A 16,804-nucleotide genomic window follows, 5' to 3' on the forward strand; every position below is an offset into this window, starting at 1 on the left:
TAGTGCTGACAGTGCCAGACTTTATATGAGCACCCCCACCCCCCATTGCTTATTTTAGACATATTTACTAAAACAGAAAAGGTGGAAATGGTAACAGGCCTCTTTAGCAGTAAACATAATGCATTCATATGATTCAAATGAAGTATGCAAATCCCAGGAACTTTGGGAGCTAGACCTTCTAGCACTTTCCATGCAAATTGTATTACAGAGCATAAAGTTAAGAGTACTGGTTTTAGGGCTATGGGCATCCTACCTCTGCTGGTCTAAGAAACTCTGTTGCCCATTTTTTCCAGCTAGTAAAACCTCATATCGCAGAGTTCCAACTTAAAGCTACATTCCCACTATGAGTTTTTCACGCTGCATATTTTTGAAAAAATGCAAGTAACATATTTTAATGCGTGCAGAAATGATGCAGGAAATCTGCGACATCAAAAGCTCACCAAAAGCTCAACGTGGAAACGTAGCCTAAATGATTGTCCAATGAGTTTAATAGATGCTCGTAGTTCTGCAGAGAAGAAAGCACATGTGAATGAGATTATTAACTGAGCATTCCCTAACAGGGCAATTAGAAAGGGGTAATATGTAACAAACGACCCTATAATAGCATGCACTATGTAGCACTATATAGCATGCACTATGTAGCACTATATAGTATGCATTATGTAGCACTTGTAATGCTGCGGTAGCACCCTGTGCAGTGATGAGGCAGTGCCCCAGCGAAGTTCAAAGCAAAACAACTCTTTAATGTTCAACTCATATAAACACAGCACACGATATCCTCCGGATCGCAGCCGTGAAACATATCTTGTGGATTACAGTTACTAAACACGCCAGCCCACCTCTGACCAGTTGCCGTGGGCGACTGCACTGCCATGTTAAAGTCGCTTTACTCACAGCAATACGCAGTACACGATATCCTCCGGATCGCAGCCGGGAACCATATCCTCTAGTTTACAGTCACTAAACACTCCAATCCACCTCCTAAGACCAGTTACCGTGGGTGACTGTGTAAGGAGGTGGCGGGGACCCTCTCTCCTTCCCTGTATGTGGTCACCCATGCAGAACTTTGACAGTGGGTTACACATTGATGTATTACTGTTATTTGTGTGCTGTGCTCGTATTGTCTTAATGTTCTACAATTGTGTAATGGAATGTCTGCAGCTTAGGGACAGTAAGATGTTAAGGGGCTGGGTCAGCAGCCTCAAAGGAACAGGAAATCCCTGCCTGCATTGTAGTGCCCGGGCAAGGCAGGACGTGCTCCCATGGAAGGAACAGAGCTGCCAGTGGACTGTCGGGCAACAGGCACAAGAACTGTGTGTGTGCCCCACAAGAGACTTTATTGCACCTGGGAGCCATTGCCTTCGCTGCTGCAGCCATTGCTGTGAATAGGGACAGTTCAGGGAGTTACCTTTCTTCTCTACCTCACCTTTACTAAACCAGTTGCCATTGTTGGGCCCTAAAGAGTGTGACGCGTGGGGCATCCGTTCCAGCATGGAGAGCAGCCGTACATCTGAGGTAACCCACTGTGACTCAGGACTAGAACTGTCTATTCATGTGCAAGAGGCCGGGGTGCTCGCTGACTGTCACCTAGTGATCTTGCCCATGACTACCACCCTGTGCCACTTTGTTACAACTGCACCGCTGTGTACACTGTGGGGTGCCAAGCTTTTCAGCTGCCTTGTCTGTTTGGCTCTGCTGGCCTATGTTGCCTCACACAGGTGGAGCGCTGCAGAGCCTTCTGCTTTGTACTCTTCCAAACTGACACTGACTCTGAACCTGACACACCCAAACCCTATACTGCAGGGTTTTTAACTTGAATCTGTGGTCTTCCGCCACATGGAAACCCGGCCAGGAATGAAACAGACTGCACCACTACCATACTACAGTCTGTTTCAAAACACAAAAGGCCAGAACAGGTTTTCCCTAAATTTTGCTTGTACAACCAGCATGTCCAAGACCTATACTCACTTAAGTCTGCATTGCAACCACAGCTACGCCTGTGACTGCAATGCATTCTCATGGCCTCAATACGCCTCCGTGCGCATCCTGGGGGGAACAAACAGTGACCCTCACATGTAACACCAGTCACCGCCTCACACACTATATAGCATGCACTATGTAGCACTATATAGAATGCACTATATAGCATGCACTATGTAGCATTATATAGAATGCACTATATAGTACTATATAGTATGCACTATGTAGCACTATATAGCATGCACTATGTAGCACTATATAGCATGCACTATGTAGCACTATATAGCATGCACTATGTAGCACTATATAGCATGCACTATATAGCACTTTATAGCATGCACTATATAGCATGCACTATGTAGCACTATATAGCATGCAGTATATAGCATGCACTATGTAGCATGCACTGATACAGCACGGCACTATGTAGCATGCACTATGTAGCACTATGCAGCATGCACTGATACAGCATGCCACTATGTAGCACTATGTAGCACTATGCAGCATGCACTGATACAGCATGGCACTATGTAGCATGCACTGATACAGCATGGCACTATGTAGCACTATGTAGCACTATGCAGCATGTACTGATACAGCATGCCACTATGTAGCACTATGTAGAACTATGTAGCATGTACTTATACAGCACTGCGCTATGTAGCATGCACTGATACAGCACGGCACTATGTAGCACTATGCAGCATGCACTGATACAGCATGGCACTATGTAGCATGCACTGATACAGCATGGCACTATGTAGCACTATGTAGCACTATGCAGCATGCACTGATACAGCATGCCACTATGTAGCACTATGTAGCATGTACTTATACAGCACTGCGCTATGTAGCATGCACTGATATAGCACGGCACTATGTAGAACTATGTAGCATGCACTTATACAGCACTGCGCTATGTAGCATGCACTTATACAGAACTGCGCTATGTACCATGCTCTGAGATGAAATTAGTACATTGAAAAGTGCTCCTTCAATTTTCAGGCCAGGCTTTTCAAAGAGGACCTCTCACTAGGTCAAAAGTGACCAGTCTCTGATCATATTTCCAACACTCCCCTGAGCATTACATTTTGTTTATTTTTTTCTTTGTAAATGTGCCATACGATATGTGAGTTTTCTTACTTAGTGATACATTTTATAGTTTTTTTTCTGAGGGGGCATGGCTCACAGAATTCGCTACGCTGCTCTGCAGAAATCCCCTATGAGCCAGACCCATTTGGAAAAAGACCATATAAATTGGCCGAAAATAAAAAGAATGATATCTCTAGCTCTGTATGTCAGATTTAAAATTAAAAACAAACAAAAAAAAAACATGTAAAAAAATGAGCTGATCTAGTTCTACTCAGACCCACCTGTACCAGCATTGTGGTAGCCATAGGGCCACCACGTGACCCTCAGACGGCACTCACCCATAATACAGTAAGTAAAAAAACTGAAACGTCATCATTGGATGGTGTGTTGCTTGTAAACCACATTTACTTCTAAATAGTATTCCATTTGTATCAATGGAAAAAGAAACCTTTGACCTTTTTCCAGTTATATTAGAATCCATTCTATGTATTTTATACTGTAAGGCTTTCTCGGAATATCAGCCTTCCAATCATGGGGCTAGTGTGCTATTTGTATTAGTGCAAAACATGCACTTATGTCTACATACATTTAGCTGTGAGAAAGAAACACAGTCACTTCCTTTTACAGGAAGAAAAGTATTAGCAGACAGTCTAACTGCATGCCGGTCTGATTGCTGGAGAAGAGTATAGAATCTAAGGAGCAGCCACATACTCCAAAACCTTTCTATATACGGAAATGCAATGGATATAGAAAAAGAAAGCAAAATAATAACATAAATACAAATTAATTAAATATTCAGTCATATATACACACACATACATATATATATATATATATATACTAGCTGAAGAGCCCGGCGTTGCCTGGGCATAGTAAATATCTGTGGTTAGTTATAGCACCTCACTTCTCTTATTTTCCCATCACGCCTCTCATTTTCCCCATCACATCTTTCATTTTCCCCCTCACATCTCTCATTTTCTCCCTCACACCTCTCATTTTTCCCCCTCACTCCTCTTATTTTCCCCCTAACACTTGTCATTTCGACCTCACATCTGTCATTTTCCGATCACTCCACTATTTTCCCTCACTCCTCTCATTTTGCACTCACACCTTTTCATTTTCACCTCACACCTCATTTTCACCTCAGTATATACATGTTTGTCATCTCCCTTATATATAGTATACACCTGTATGTCATCTCCTGTATATACGGTAGTATATACCTGTATGTCATCTCCCCTGTATATAGTATATACCTGCTGTGTGTCATCTCCCCTGTATATAGTATATACCTGTATGTCATCTCCTCCTATATATAGTATATACCTGTATGTAATCTCCTCCTGTATATAGTATATACGTGTGTCATCTCACCTATACATAGTATATATCTGTGTGTCATCTCCTCCTGTATATAGTATATACCTGTATGTCATCTCCTCCTATACATAGCATATACCCGTATGTCATCTCCTCCTGTATATACTGTATACCTGTAGGTAATCTGCTCCTGTATATAGTATATACCTGTGTGTCATCTCCTCCTGTATATAGTATATACCTGTATGTCATCTTCTCCTGTATGTAGTATGTACCTGTATGTCATCTCCTCCTCTATATAGTATATACCTGTGTGTCATCTCTCCTGTATATAGTATATATCTGTGTGTCATCTCCTCCTGTATATAGTATATACCTGTGTGTCATCTTCCCTGTAAATAGTATATACCTGTGTGTCATCTCCTCCTGTATATAGTATATATCTGTATGTCATCTCATCCTGTATTAGACCTCATTCACACGTTATTTGGTCAGTATTTTTACCTCAGTATTTGTAAGCTAAATTGGCAGCCTGATAAATCCCCAGCCAACAGTAAGCCCACCCCCTGGCAGTATATATTAGCTCCCACATACACATAATAGACTGGTCATGTGACTGACAGCTGCCGGATTCCTATATGGTACATTTGTTGCTCTTGTAGTTTGTCTGCTTATTAATCAGATTTTTATTTTTGAAGGATAATACCAGACTTGTGTGTGTTTTAGGGCGAGTTTCGTGTGTCAAGTTGTGTGTGTTGAGTTGCGTGTGGCGACATGCATGTAGCGACTTTTGTGAGATGAGTTTTGTGTGGCGACATGCATGTAGCAACTTTTTGTGTGTCGAGTTGCATGTGACAGGTTAGTGTAGCAAGTTGTGTGCAGCAAGTTTTGCGCGTGGCGAGTTTTATGTGTGGTGCCTTTTGAGTATGTGCAAGTTTTGTGTGAGGCAACTTTTGCATGTGTTGCAACTTTTGTGCATGTGGCAATTTTTCCGCGTGTGCAAGTTTTGCGTGTGGCGAGTTTTCCATGAGGTGAGTTTTGCACGTGTGGCGAGTTTTGCATGTGGAGAGTTTTGCGCGTGGCGAGTTTTGAGCGGCGACTTTTGTGTTTCGACTTTTATGTGGCGAGGTTGGTGTATGTGTGGTGAAATGTGCGCTGAGGGTGGTATATGTGTTCGAGCACGTGGTAGTGTGTGGCGCATTTTGTGTGTGTTCATATCCCCGTGGTGGTGTGGTGATTATCCCATGTTGGGGCCCCACCTTAGCAACTGTACAGTATATACTCTTTGGCGCCATCGCTCTCATTCTTTAAGTCCCCCTTGTTCACATCTGGCAGCTGTTAATTTGCCTCCAACACTTTTCCTTTCATTTTTTCCCCATTATGTAGATAGGGGCAAAATTGTTTGGTGAATTGGAAAGCGCGGGGTTAAAATTTCACCTCACAACATAGCTTTGACGCTCTCGGGGTCCAGACGTGTGACTGTGCAAAATTTTGTGCCTGTAGCTGCGACGCCTCCAACACTTTTCCTTTCACTTTTTCCCCATTATGTAGATAGGGGCAAAATAGTTTGGTGAATTGGAAAGCGCGGGGTTAAAATTTCACCTCACAACATAGCCTATGACGCTCTCGGGGTCCAGACGTGTGACTGTGCAAAATTTTGTGGCTGTAGCTGCGACGATTCAGATGCCAATCCCGGACATACACACATACACACATTCAGCTTTATATATTAGATATGCATACATATACATACATACACATGCACACACGTGTATATACAAATATTTATATATGTATTTATTTATGTACGGTATTTATTTATGCACATACAGTCATGGCCGAAACTGTTGGCACCCTTGAAATTGTTCCAGAAAATGAAGTATTTCTCCCAGAAAATGACTGCAATTACATACCTTTTGTTAGGCACATGTTTATTTCCTTTGTGTGTAGTGGAACAACACAAAAAAAAGAGGAAAAAAGGCAAATTGGACATAATTTCAGATAAAACTCCAAAACTGGACCGAACAAAACTGTAATTGAAAACCTCAAGCACATTTATTAACTACACAGCCACCATGCGGTTATGCTGCAGGACAGGTGTCACGGCCGGCTGAGTTTTTTTTTTTTCCAGTATATACAGATATTCATTATGTAAACTAGGGGGCAGGTCAGTGAGAGATCAGTGGAGAAGCCATAAACATGAATACCTAAGCAAAGCACCACATGCAGACCCCCACAGGCCGCCCCGGAGCACGAGCAGATCATTAACACAAAACTGAGAATAAAGATTACACAACAACCACAAGACAGATTTTATCAACCAAGATGTCATTTTAATCGGTATAACAGCGCCGACCTGACACTGTCTGTAGGTTACTGTGCACAATCCTGCTGACAGGTTCCCTTTAAATAAAACTCTGTGAAGTAAACCTAAAGGAAGGACTTCATAACAGTTCCAGGTAGAAGACTTAATACTAGTGATGACCGAGTATGCTTGCTACTTGGGTTTCTCCGAGCATGCTCGGGTGGTCTCCAAGTATTTCAGCGTGCTCGGAGATTTCGTTTATGTCGACGCAGCTGCATGATATGCAGCTGCTAGACAGGCTGAATACATGTGGGGGTTGCCTGTTTTTTACGGAATCCAACATGTATTCAAGCTGTCTAGCACACCGAAATACTCGGAGACCATCCGAGCATGCTCGGAGAAACCCAAGTAACGAGTATACTCGCTCATCACTATTAAACACATGTGGAAATGAATTTTTATGGCTGCTGATGGAAGCCTGAATTGCACAGAAAATAAATATTCATGGCACATACAAGTTGGCTCTGAAGTGTCCAGTAGGAGGTCCCAAATCAGGGGAGTGCTCACTAATTGTGAAGGAAGTGAGTCCAGCTTCAATCCATACAATCAAATCCTTTATTTCATGATTAAAATAGATATGGCAACACTACGATATGCCTAGGTATTGGCATGATTGGAGGTATGGGGTACAAGGAGGTGAAACTGGACACATTTTGAACGACGGTTGAGTTCTTAAACTCTTATCCGATACAACACAGCAGCTGTTCGAAACACATCTGATTTCACCTCCTTGCACCTCTTATCTCCAATCATGCCTATGTCTAGGCATATTGTAGTGTTGCCATATCTATTTTAATCATGAAATAAAGGATTTTCATCCATATCTCATAGACTTTAATGTCCAAGTCTGGTCCACAAATTGGATCCGAATAGGACATGCTCTCAGTCACACAGATCTAACTCTTGGATCCATGATTTTAACCGACATCCGGTGAAAAATAAGAAAGCACTCGGACATGTCACAGGTATATGTGAAGGTAGTGTAAGAGTCACATCTATTCTCTATTCTATTAGTGTTTTCCTGACGTTTCGGGACCGGGATTTACCCAGTACCTATAGCAGACCCTAAGGAAGAAAGCAATATGGTAGTGACAAATCTTCCCTGAGCTGATAGGATCATTCATTGTCAACAACAGTGAATAAAACGTTTATTTGTGCTTTCTGACGTTAATCAGAAAAGAAATGAAAAGGCTTTTATGAAAAAATAATTAAAGATCATTTGACGTAAAGTTGTTTAGAATGTTTCTTTCATCAAATATCTCGAGACAAACTAATTACATCTCAATTTATTTCACTAGTTGCTTTTCATCTAGTTTCAAATGAGCTTTGTTATGACTTTCTAAAATATTGATTTTTATGTTCCCTTTTTCTATTTCCCTTCCCACTTCGGCTTGCCCCAAAGAACGGAACCAAACTAGAAATGAAGTAGTATATGGACATTAGACTAAAAGAATATAAAAATTCACAGCAGAAAATGGGGTAATAGGATTCTATGATAGCTCATGGATGTCATAGCAAAATGGTCAATAAAATAGCACCCTGGGCGCACCTCCTACGTTGTACCCAGAATACGACAAATTCGTACAACAAAATTTTGATAATTTGCCAATGTTTTAATAGCGGATAAGGTGGATTCATACTGTGCTTTACAGTTTTATTTTTTTGTATGAACAAGATAAAGTTCCCAACACATAAGTCAGAAATATATAAGTCCAAATTTACGTAAAAGAGGCTAAAAGAGAGTCCTTTTGTCCATTATCAGGCTCATATACCTTTTTTTCTATGCAAAAATGCAGTCTGCTGTGCCATTCCATGCAGGAACATGTTTTTGTTTTTCTTACATTAAGAGACTATGGTCAAAAATTGCTCAATACAGTAGGGGCTGGAGGTGGATAATACAATCCTTCTTACGGATATCTTCTAAAGACCATGGAAAATGCAAAGTTTACCCAGTCTGTCGGCACAAAATGACAGATCAAACCCACACAGGCACTTGGTGCACCCTTGGTGTGGCCAAACAGTTAAGTGTACCTTCTCATCTACTTGCTATCCATCTATCTCTGCCCACCTTCCTTGATTGACAGTTCTGGCTTTACCAGAGTGATAAAAGGGTGGAGATAGATGAAAAACAAGTAGACGGAAAACAAGTAGGTGGAAAATAAAAATGAATTGTGTGGCCACGCCAAGGGTGCGCCAAGGGTGCACCAAGGGCCTGTTTTTGGTCTGAAAAGGCATTTAATAAAAAATTTTCATGACCCCAAAACATGTTTGTTCACAGAAGATAATTTGGATTATGAAATTCTAAAAAAAGTACACATTTTTGAGGTTGAATTTAATATTTTCAAACAGTATAACACTCTTGCTTTTACATGTAGAAGACTGTAAATGTTTGGCGGCCGGTGCTTACTTCTATTGTCTCTCACGTTCTTTTGCACTCCTGTTGTGCTATTTAAATAGAACTCACTTGACAAACTGTGAACGTATGCTCCTGTTGAAAAGCTCAGCTAGGTATATCCACCAGCACAAAAGTGCTGGGTTGGCAACAGAAGTTCATTAACAGTAGTCTAGAAAAAAAGTAATGTTTGCTATCTAATTCCTTAGTGTGCAAAGTAAACGACCTCTGTAATTAAATGCTTCTATAACCGGAAGGTCTAAAGAATTCTCCAAGCATTTCAAAATGCCATGTTTCATTCCCTTTGCACAAATATTCACACAGATCGTCAAGTCTAACAGTGAAAATTACATGTGGCACTTAAACCTGACATTCTCATTACAAAGAAAGAAACAGGCTGTACCCGAACTAGATGGAACCTCGTGGGTCTGAAATGTTTCTAGGAGTAGTAATGGTCTTTTCTGGTTCACCATCCAGGGTGCATCAAGGATCCTCAGTCTCCATACAGTAGAAGCAGGTGCAGTATAAAGGATGAAGGCCCTAGACCAGTACCCAAATGTTCATCCACTTCAAGCCAGAGGAATATATGTAGATCACCGAGCAGTGGCTATGGCACTCCATCCTTTTTATTGCACTTGTACCCACTTTGGTAGGGAAATAATTGTATAGGCATGTTCTTACACATGCCAAGCCTTGCACACACAGATAACATGTACCTAGGGTGGCATTTCTGTCTTCCACACTGTTAAAAGAGATAGGAGTTACTGAGCCTGTAACTTCTAGGGTAGGGTAGGACAGAACTACAGTGTAGACAAAGGACTAGGATCTCCCATGTGACTGACACTTATGGGGCACGCAGTGCCTGTCACTGTTATTGGACCATTATGGTTGGTACTGTTATATAGGACTTGGGATAACTCTTTTCAATCAACTAGAACCCGGGTACCTTCCTAACGTTTGCCTTGTTATCACTAGTTTTGTTCTCTGTTCTGTTAGATTTCGGTCTGCATAGTACTATTGTAAGAAAAAGAACTGAATCCTGACAGTGCCATCTGTTTGAAAACAAATGATGGCTCTGTCCATGAAAAAAGCCAAGACCTTAACATGAACAAAGCCATACACGCACATATTTAGGCTATGTTCACACTTTGCGGGTTTTGCCGCGGATCCGCTGCGGATTTGACGCTGCGGATCCGCAGCAGTTTTCCATGCAGGGTAAAGTACAATGTTACCCTATGGAAAACAAAACCCGCTGTGCACATGCTGCGGATTTCCGCGGAAAAAGCCGCGCGGCTTTTCTGCGGAAAAAAAGAAGGAGCATGTCACTTCTTGGTGCAGAATCGCAGCGATTCTGCACCCACAGAAATGCATTGATCCGCTTACTTCCCGCATGGGGCTATGCCCACCATGCGGGAAGTAAGCGGATAATGTGCCGATGGTACCCGGGGTGGAGGAGAGGAGACTCTCCTCCAGGCCCTGGGAACCATATTTTGGTGTAAAAAAAAGAATTAAAATAAAAAATGATGCTATACTCACCTCTCAGCGCTGCCCGCGGCGTCCGGTCTCAGTTGCTGTGCCGAACAGGACCTGTGGTGACGTCGCGGTCACATGACCGTGATGACGCCGCGGTCACATGACCGTGACGTCACGAAGGTCCTTGTCGGCACAGCCGCTTGCAGCGCCGAGGAGATCGCGACGTCAGAGGGTGAGTATAACCGATTTTTATTATTTTTTACATTACTATTGATGCTGCATATTGCTGCATATGCAGCATCAATAGTACAGGAGTAATCCCGCAGCGGAAACCGCGGAACAAACCGTGATAAATCTGCAGGGATAACCGCAGCGGTTTTGCCCTGCAGATTTATCAATTCCGCTGCGGGATTAACCCGCAGAGGAACCCGCAAAGTGTGAACGTGGCCTTATAGGCTGTGTTATGTGTGGAGTAAACAAAGACCACAAAAGTAGACATGCGAATAACTCATAAAATGAATCTGTCAGCTGGTTTTTGCAATGTAAACTGAAGACAGCATGCTGTAGGGGTTAAAATACAGCTTTCAGAGATGCCTCCCTTTTCAATCTCTGTGGTTTTGTTTGCCTGCAATGACTGTTTTAGCACCATAAGCTTATCAGTGCTTGACACAGCAGCTCCTGCCTCCTGGCCTGGCAACACCCCTTCCTGTGATGAGCAGCTCACTGTCTATGGACATTGTTTATAGAGAGCCTGGTGTGGGCGAGGTTAGCTTTCTCAGCTCTGCTGTATTGCTAAATCTGAATGCTCTGATTGTGTCAGAACCGCTGCAACGAGTAATCTAAGTGGTACATTGTTGGATTCAGCTTCTTTTTATGCTGCTCTCCGATAGGGTAGCAAAAACCTGCTGGCAGAATCTCTTTAAAGGGTTGGCCAAAACTAAATGTTATTTCTAAATCTCTATCTATTTAATGTCATACTGTAATCATTTTCTAGTATACTTTAATTACAAATTCCCAGTCTATTCCTCACTACTCTTTTTTCACTACTTCCTTTGTGATGACGCTTCATTTGGAAATTGTAGTGCATGCTAGGATATTCACACAAATTATCATCGGGGGCAGAAGCTGTGGTCATTGCTGCCAGTATTTCAGGAGGTGGGCTAGTCCTTGCTTTGCTGAGCATGTGTCGGTTGTCAATTCTGACAGATGCTCAGTAAGATCTTTTCACTGTGCACTGTTCTTCTCAGTGCACAGTGACAGTGCGCTCTCTCTGCAGCTCTAATCAGTAGTGACAAGCCACCCACAGAGTGCACTGTCATTGTACATTGTAAGAAGAGAACAAGCGAGCAGAAACCAGCACTGCCCCCTAAAGTGACATCTCCTGAATTTTGTGTTTTGTTTTTTATTCTTTGTCCTTGTGCCTTTCATTTCTGAGATATGGAACCTCTTCTTTGAATGTAAATATAAGTTTTCTTAGCCAATAGTATGTGATCCTCAACTCTTTTTTTTAGTAGTCATCTTCAGGATAAAGCTCCCTTGGCTCACAAGACTAGATTTACTGTATTTTTTGGATTATAAGACACACTTTTTTCCCCCAAATTTAGGGGGAAAATGGTCTTATAATGCGGATATATCTTACCAATACCTTTGCTGCAGGCCGCAGGCTGGGATGAAGGAGTGTCCGGCGGTGCTGTGGGGGTGTCCGGCGCTGCTGCCGGAGGCTCTGCCAACATTTTGTGAAAGGCCAGAGCCCACGCAGTACCAATAGTTTCCTATGCAGTGGACTCTGGTAAAATGGCCGCCGGGGATGGCGAAAGCGCAGATGGAGATCTCGGCTCCAAGATCTCGGGAGATGAGATGGTACACCCCCGCAGCAGCACCGGACAACCGAAGCGACGCGCCGCACATCGGAACACCCCCTCATCCCAGCTTGCAGCATCACCCCACTCCTGCCTCCTCCAGCAGTGACCCTGGGACCCCGCTTTTCCGTAGCCACCACCCCAGGTAAGCAATAAGACGCATGGATTATAAGAAGCACCACCATTTTATTTTTAACAAAAAAATTCCTATTTTTCTCATCAAAAAAGCGTCTCATAATCCGAAAAATACGGTACATACAAGGTAATGGTACCATATGTCAGAAATGCAGAAGCTCAGGAACAAAGGTGCCAACAAAGCAACATTCAGTAATACACAGGTATTTAAAACCTGGTAAAAAAATGATTGCATATTTCTTGCATAAAATTGGAAAAATTAAAATGTAAGAAATTACTTTGAAAGCTGTGATGAAGTCTTCTCAGGAAATAAAGTATCTTCTGTTGATCTTTGTGGTAAATTCAGAAATCAGCCTCCCACACTGTTGACATGATAGTTCCGCCTGTTACAAACCTTTGGGAATGAAGAACAAAAGTCAAAATAGTGTGGAATAAAGTAATATTTGTGGTTAAAAAAGAGGATGTGAATCATGTTAACAATCGTTATCTACATAACTTGCAGCTTGTGATGTGAATTAGGTCATATAACACAAGGTATTTTACACAAGATCCTGCTGATTTGTTTGACCCAAAATTGTATACAGTAATGTAAAGGGGGTTTCCAGTTTTGTAAAACCTATGCCAAACACCATTTGAAGGATTCCTGATTTAATAGAAGGGGGTATCTTTAGTTCAGGCTGCAGGTATTGCTGCAGTGTAAATCTTTTTTGATCCGACAAGGAGTGAAAAACAGATGTGGTCCAACGTTTCGACTGGGTACGGTCTTTGTCAAGGACATCTGTAGCGGGTGCAGGTAGGAAAAATCTAGTAGAGCAATAACGTCAATCGTGAGATCTTTTTCATGTCAAGGAGGACCTGTGTGGAGCAGGAGGTTGGGAATCAGGAAATTCGACAAGCAGGGTGTAAGCCCCATGGCTTTTTGACTCCTTGCCAGATTAAAATAAATTTACACTGCAGCAAGACCTAGTCTCCTTTTCTTTTTTGGTGCTGAGGTCCCTTCCTCTATTTGTGTGAACCAGTCTCTTACTCGAGGGCACAATTCTTTGAAAATGACTGCGTGCCGGTCTTTCTCCTTCCATTTTAGTTCAGGCTGCTCATCACTTAGCCAGAGTGGAAAGCGGTTACATAGCGCGTCTCTCCCTCTGGAGGACCTGTCCTTTCCTACGTTATGGAGAAGACCCACTGATGTAAATAGGCACTGTGTAATTATTACTTTTTCCTGCGGAGGCGCTTCAGGGAAACATAACACTCAGATTTTCCTACAGGTTACACTGGATTACTAGGTGCCCCGACACTGAGATTACATGGGATCAGTAAAATATGGGTTATCCAAAGAAAAGAGCCCCCTTACGTGTACATAAAGTACAGGGTATAAATAAAAGAGAAGGCACCAGCATGTTACATAAATGATGGGGGAGCCAATTAAAGTGTTAAATCTTGGCAGACATTTTAAGCAGTGAAAATAACCTTTTCAGCACAAGTTAGAGAAAGGGTCAATAAAATAACACTTAGATGGTAGCATGCGAGGGAACATAATTCATTAGCACCGGGCGCTGACCTATGCAAAGCCGCTCCAAATGTCATTAGTGCGCAAGGTGCAATTAAAAGCCCAGACCATTATCACGGCTGTCGGCAGCTCCCGGCCAGGCACATGCAGACAAATAACTTTATTCACACGCAAACAAATGACATTTGTTTCCTCATTCTAACTTCATACATCACACTGGCATCTGCCCAATCTTCTACCTGGTGGTCCGCGAGCGAAAAAATCATAACGTATTAAATTGCCATCCATTTCATTAATATTCTGCGTCAGAATCAATCCATAGATCCGTCCTCATTACACTGATGTCTCCAGTATTTTCTTCTTTTTACACATTGCAATGTAAGGTTTTTTTTTTTTTCCTATTTTTGCCAGGGGGTATTTGTGTTCTGTAATCCCTCCATTGAAACCAGGACAGAGCGGTCAGTCTCTTTATACAGCTGGTAAAAGATGCAGGACATGTCTTCACTTCCTGTTCCTTTCATCCCACACTCGCTATTTCCTACAATAGAATTCCCTCCATTTTTAAGGGAAATCGTCCCTGGTTTTAGACTGTGCTGCGGCATACGAGGGGTGCCATGTGTCAGGAAAATCACTTGGCAGCGCGTCCCGGTGGCTGAATGTGCCTAATCTGCAGATTTGCCTTAGATGCAGCCTCACATTTCCTTAGAGGACAGTGCGCCGTTTGTTACAAAGATTTCGCTGCAGCCACTCGAATCGACAAACAGGAGATTTTCACAAATCCTGCACACAGCAACACGGAGATTATTACAACCCAGACCACCCCCAACGTGCCGGAGATTTCTACACACATTTATTGAAATCCACAATTACACTTTTATTAAACTGTACAATGAAACGTTCAAATTTATGTATTTATTTCTACGTCCACATGGCCATATTACAGATCCAGGTCGTACAGATTGAAAACAAGGGTCTGGTAAGACTACGGTACTATGTATCCACGTTATACTCTCAGAAGCCCCCGATTGTTTATGGAGGGTAAGAAACGTACGTAGGCATGTTCCATCATGTGCAGGATACATTGAGGCATCGTATGATGACACCTGGAAGTTCTACAACTCCATAATATGCAACATGCATGGCTTTCTTGGAGTGCATGAATAAAATACAGATAATTGCAGATGAAGGGGAACTCTGGAGGGTAATCAACCAAAAAGAAACTAATTTACCGTAATATTACAGAAGAATTTAAATAAACTGAAGACTTGGGCTGAGAAATGGCAATTGAAGATTAATGTAGATAGATGTAAGGTCATGCACTTGTGCAGAGGAAATAGTTATGGACTAAACTGTAAAACGTTGGAAAACTGTCACTGAAAGATCTCGGTGTTTGGGTGGACGTTAGCGACGAGCGAATGTGCTGGGATAAGGTGTTATCCGATCATGCTCGTGTGCAAACCGAGTGACTTCGCCGTGCTCGAATACTATGGTCGATTTCCCGCGGCTGCATGTCTCGCGGCTGTTCGACACATGCATGGATTGCCTAACAAACAGGCCACCGCTGCATGTTTTGCGGCTGCTGAACAGCCACGGGGACTGGAAGCACACGAGCATGCTCCGATAACACCTTATCCCAGCACATTCACTCATCACTAGTGGATGTGAAACTCACCTTAATGACCAGTGCCAGGTGCCAAAGTTAATAAAATAATGGGATGCATTAGAAGAGACATGGATGCTCAAGATGAGAACATAGTTAGTTTTGCCACCATACAAGTCACTAATCCGGCCACACTTAGAACACTGGGTACAATTTTGGGCTCCGGTGTACAAAAAGGTGACCAACGTTATTAAGAGAACAGTTGATCTAAAACACCAAGAAAGGTTATCACACTTGGGGTTAATCAATTGGGAAAAACGACTGCTCAGGCGTGAAATTATTACAGTGTACATATTTATGAAGGGACAATACAGAGATCTTTCTAATGAACGTCTTACATCTGGGTCTCTAGGAATGAAGGTTTTAACATAATCACAGAGGCAGATTCTTTACTGTAAGAGCAGTGAAACTCTGTCACATGATCTTATAATGGTTCACTCACTACAAATGTACAAGAAAGGACCGGATGCCTTTCATGTAAGATATAATATTAGAAACTCTACTTCTAGATTCTGTGATTGAGATGTTGATCCAGGGACCTAGTCTGATTGCCACATGTGGAGTCAGAAAGGAGTTTTTCCCCTAATTAGGGGCTATCAGCATATGCCCCATGGGGTTTTTGCTGTCCTATTTAAAGGGAACCTGTCACCACGTTTTTGGAAGATGGGATAAAAATAGCGTTAAATAGGGGCAGAGGTGGGCATTACATTAGTGTGTTTGTTATGCGTTTATTACCCACCTAAGTTGCCGAAATACCTTTGCAAAGTCTCCGTTTTCGCCTGTCAATCAGGCTGGTCTGGTCAAAAGGGCGTCTTGTCTTCCCCCAGATTTTGCGTAGTTTTCCGTTGGTGGCGTAGTGGTGTGCGCATGCCCAAAGTCCTGAATCCTCTGCCAGGGGATTTAAAAGAGCGCGCTGTTCGTTTTCATTGGTGATCGGTGGGCGCGGCCATCTTCCTTTGGCCGCGTGTGCGCAGAAGCGGCGCTCTGCTGGCCGCGGCTTCAGGAAAATGGCCGCGGGATG

General features: G+C 42.6%; 1 protein-coding gene across 4 annotated transcripts in view; it reads right to left on the bottom strand.

The window, feature by feature from the left end:
- Positions 1–16,804, bottom strand: part of FYN (FYN proto-oncogene, Src family tyrosine kinase) — a 204,667-nt gene that overhangs the window by 127,726 nt on the left and 60,137 nt on the right. For all 4 annotated transcript variants that reach the window (XM_077289480.1, XM_077289477.1, XM_077289479.1 and 1 more), the window contains exon 2: positions 12,895–13,010. The gene's annotated coding sequence lies outside the window, so the exon portion shown is untranslated. The remainder of the gene's footprint in view (positions 1–12,894; positions 13,011–16,804) is intronic.

Source organism: Ranitomeya variabilis, chromosome 2, assembly GCF_051348905.1.
Source record: "Ranitomeya variabilis isolate aRanVar5 chromosome 2, aRanVar5.hap1, whole genome shotgun sequence".
Taxonomy (NCBI): Eukaryota; Metazoa; Chordata; class Amphibia; order Anura; family Dendrobatidae; genus Ranitomeya; species Ranitomeya variabilis.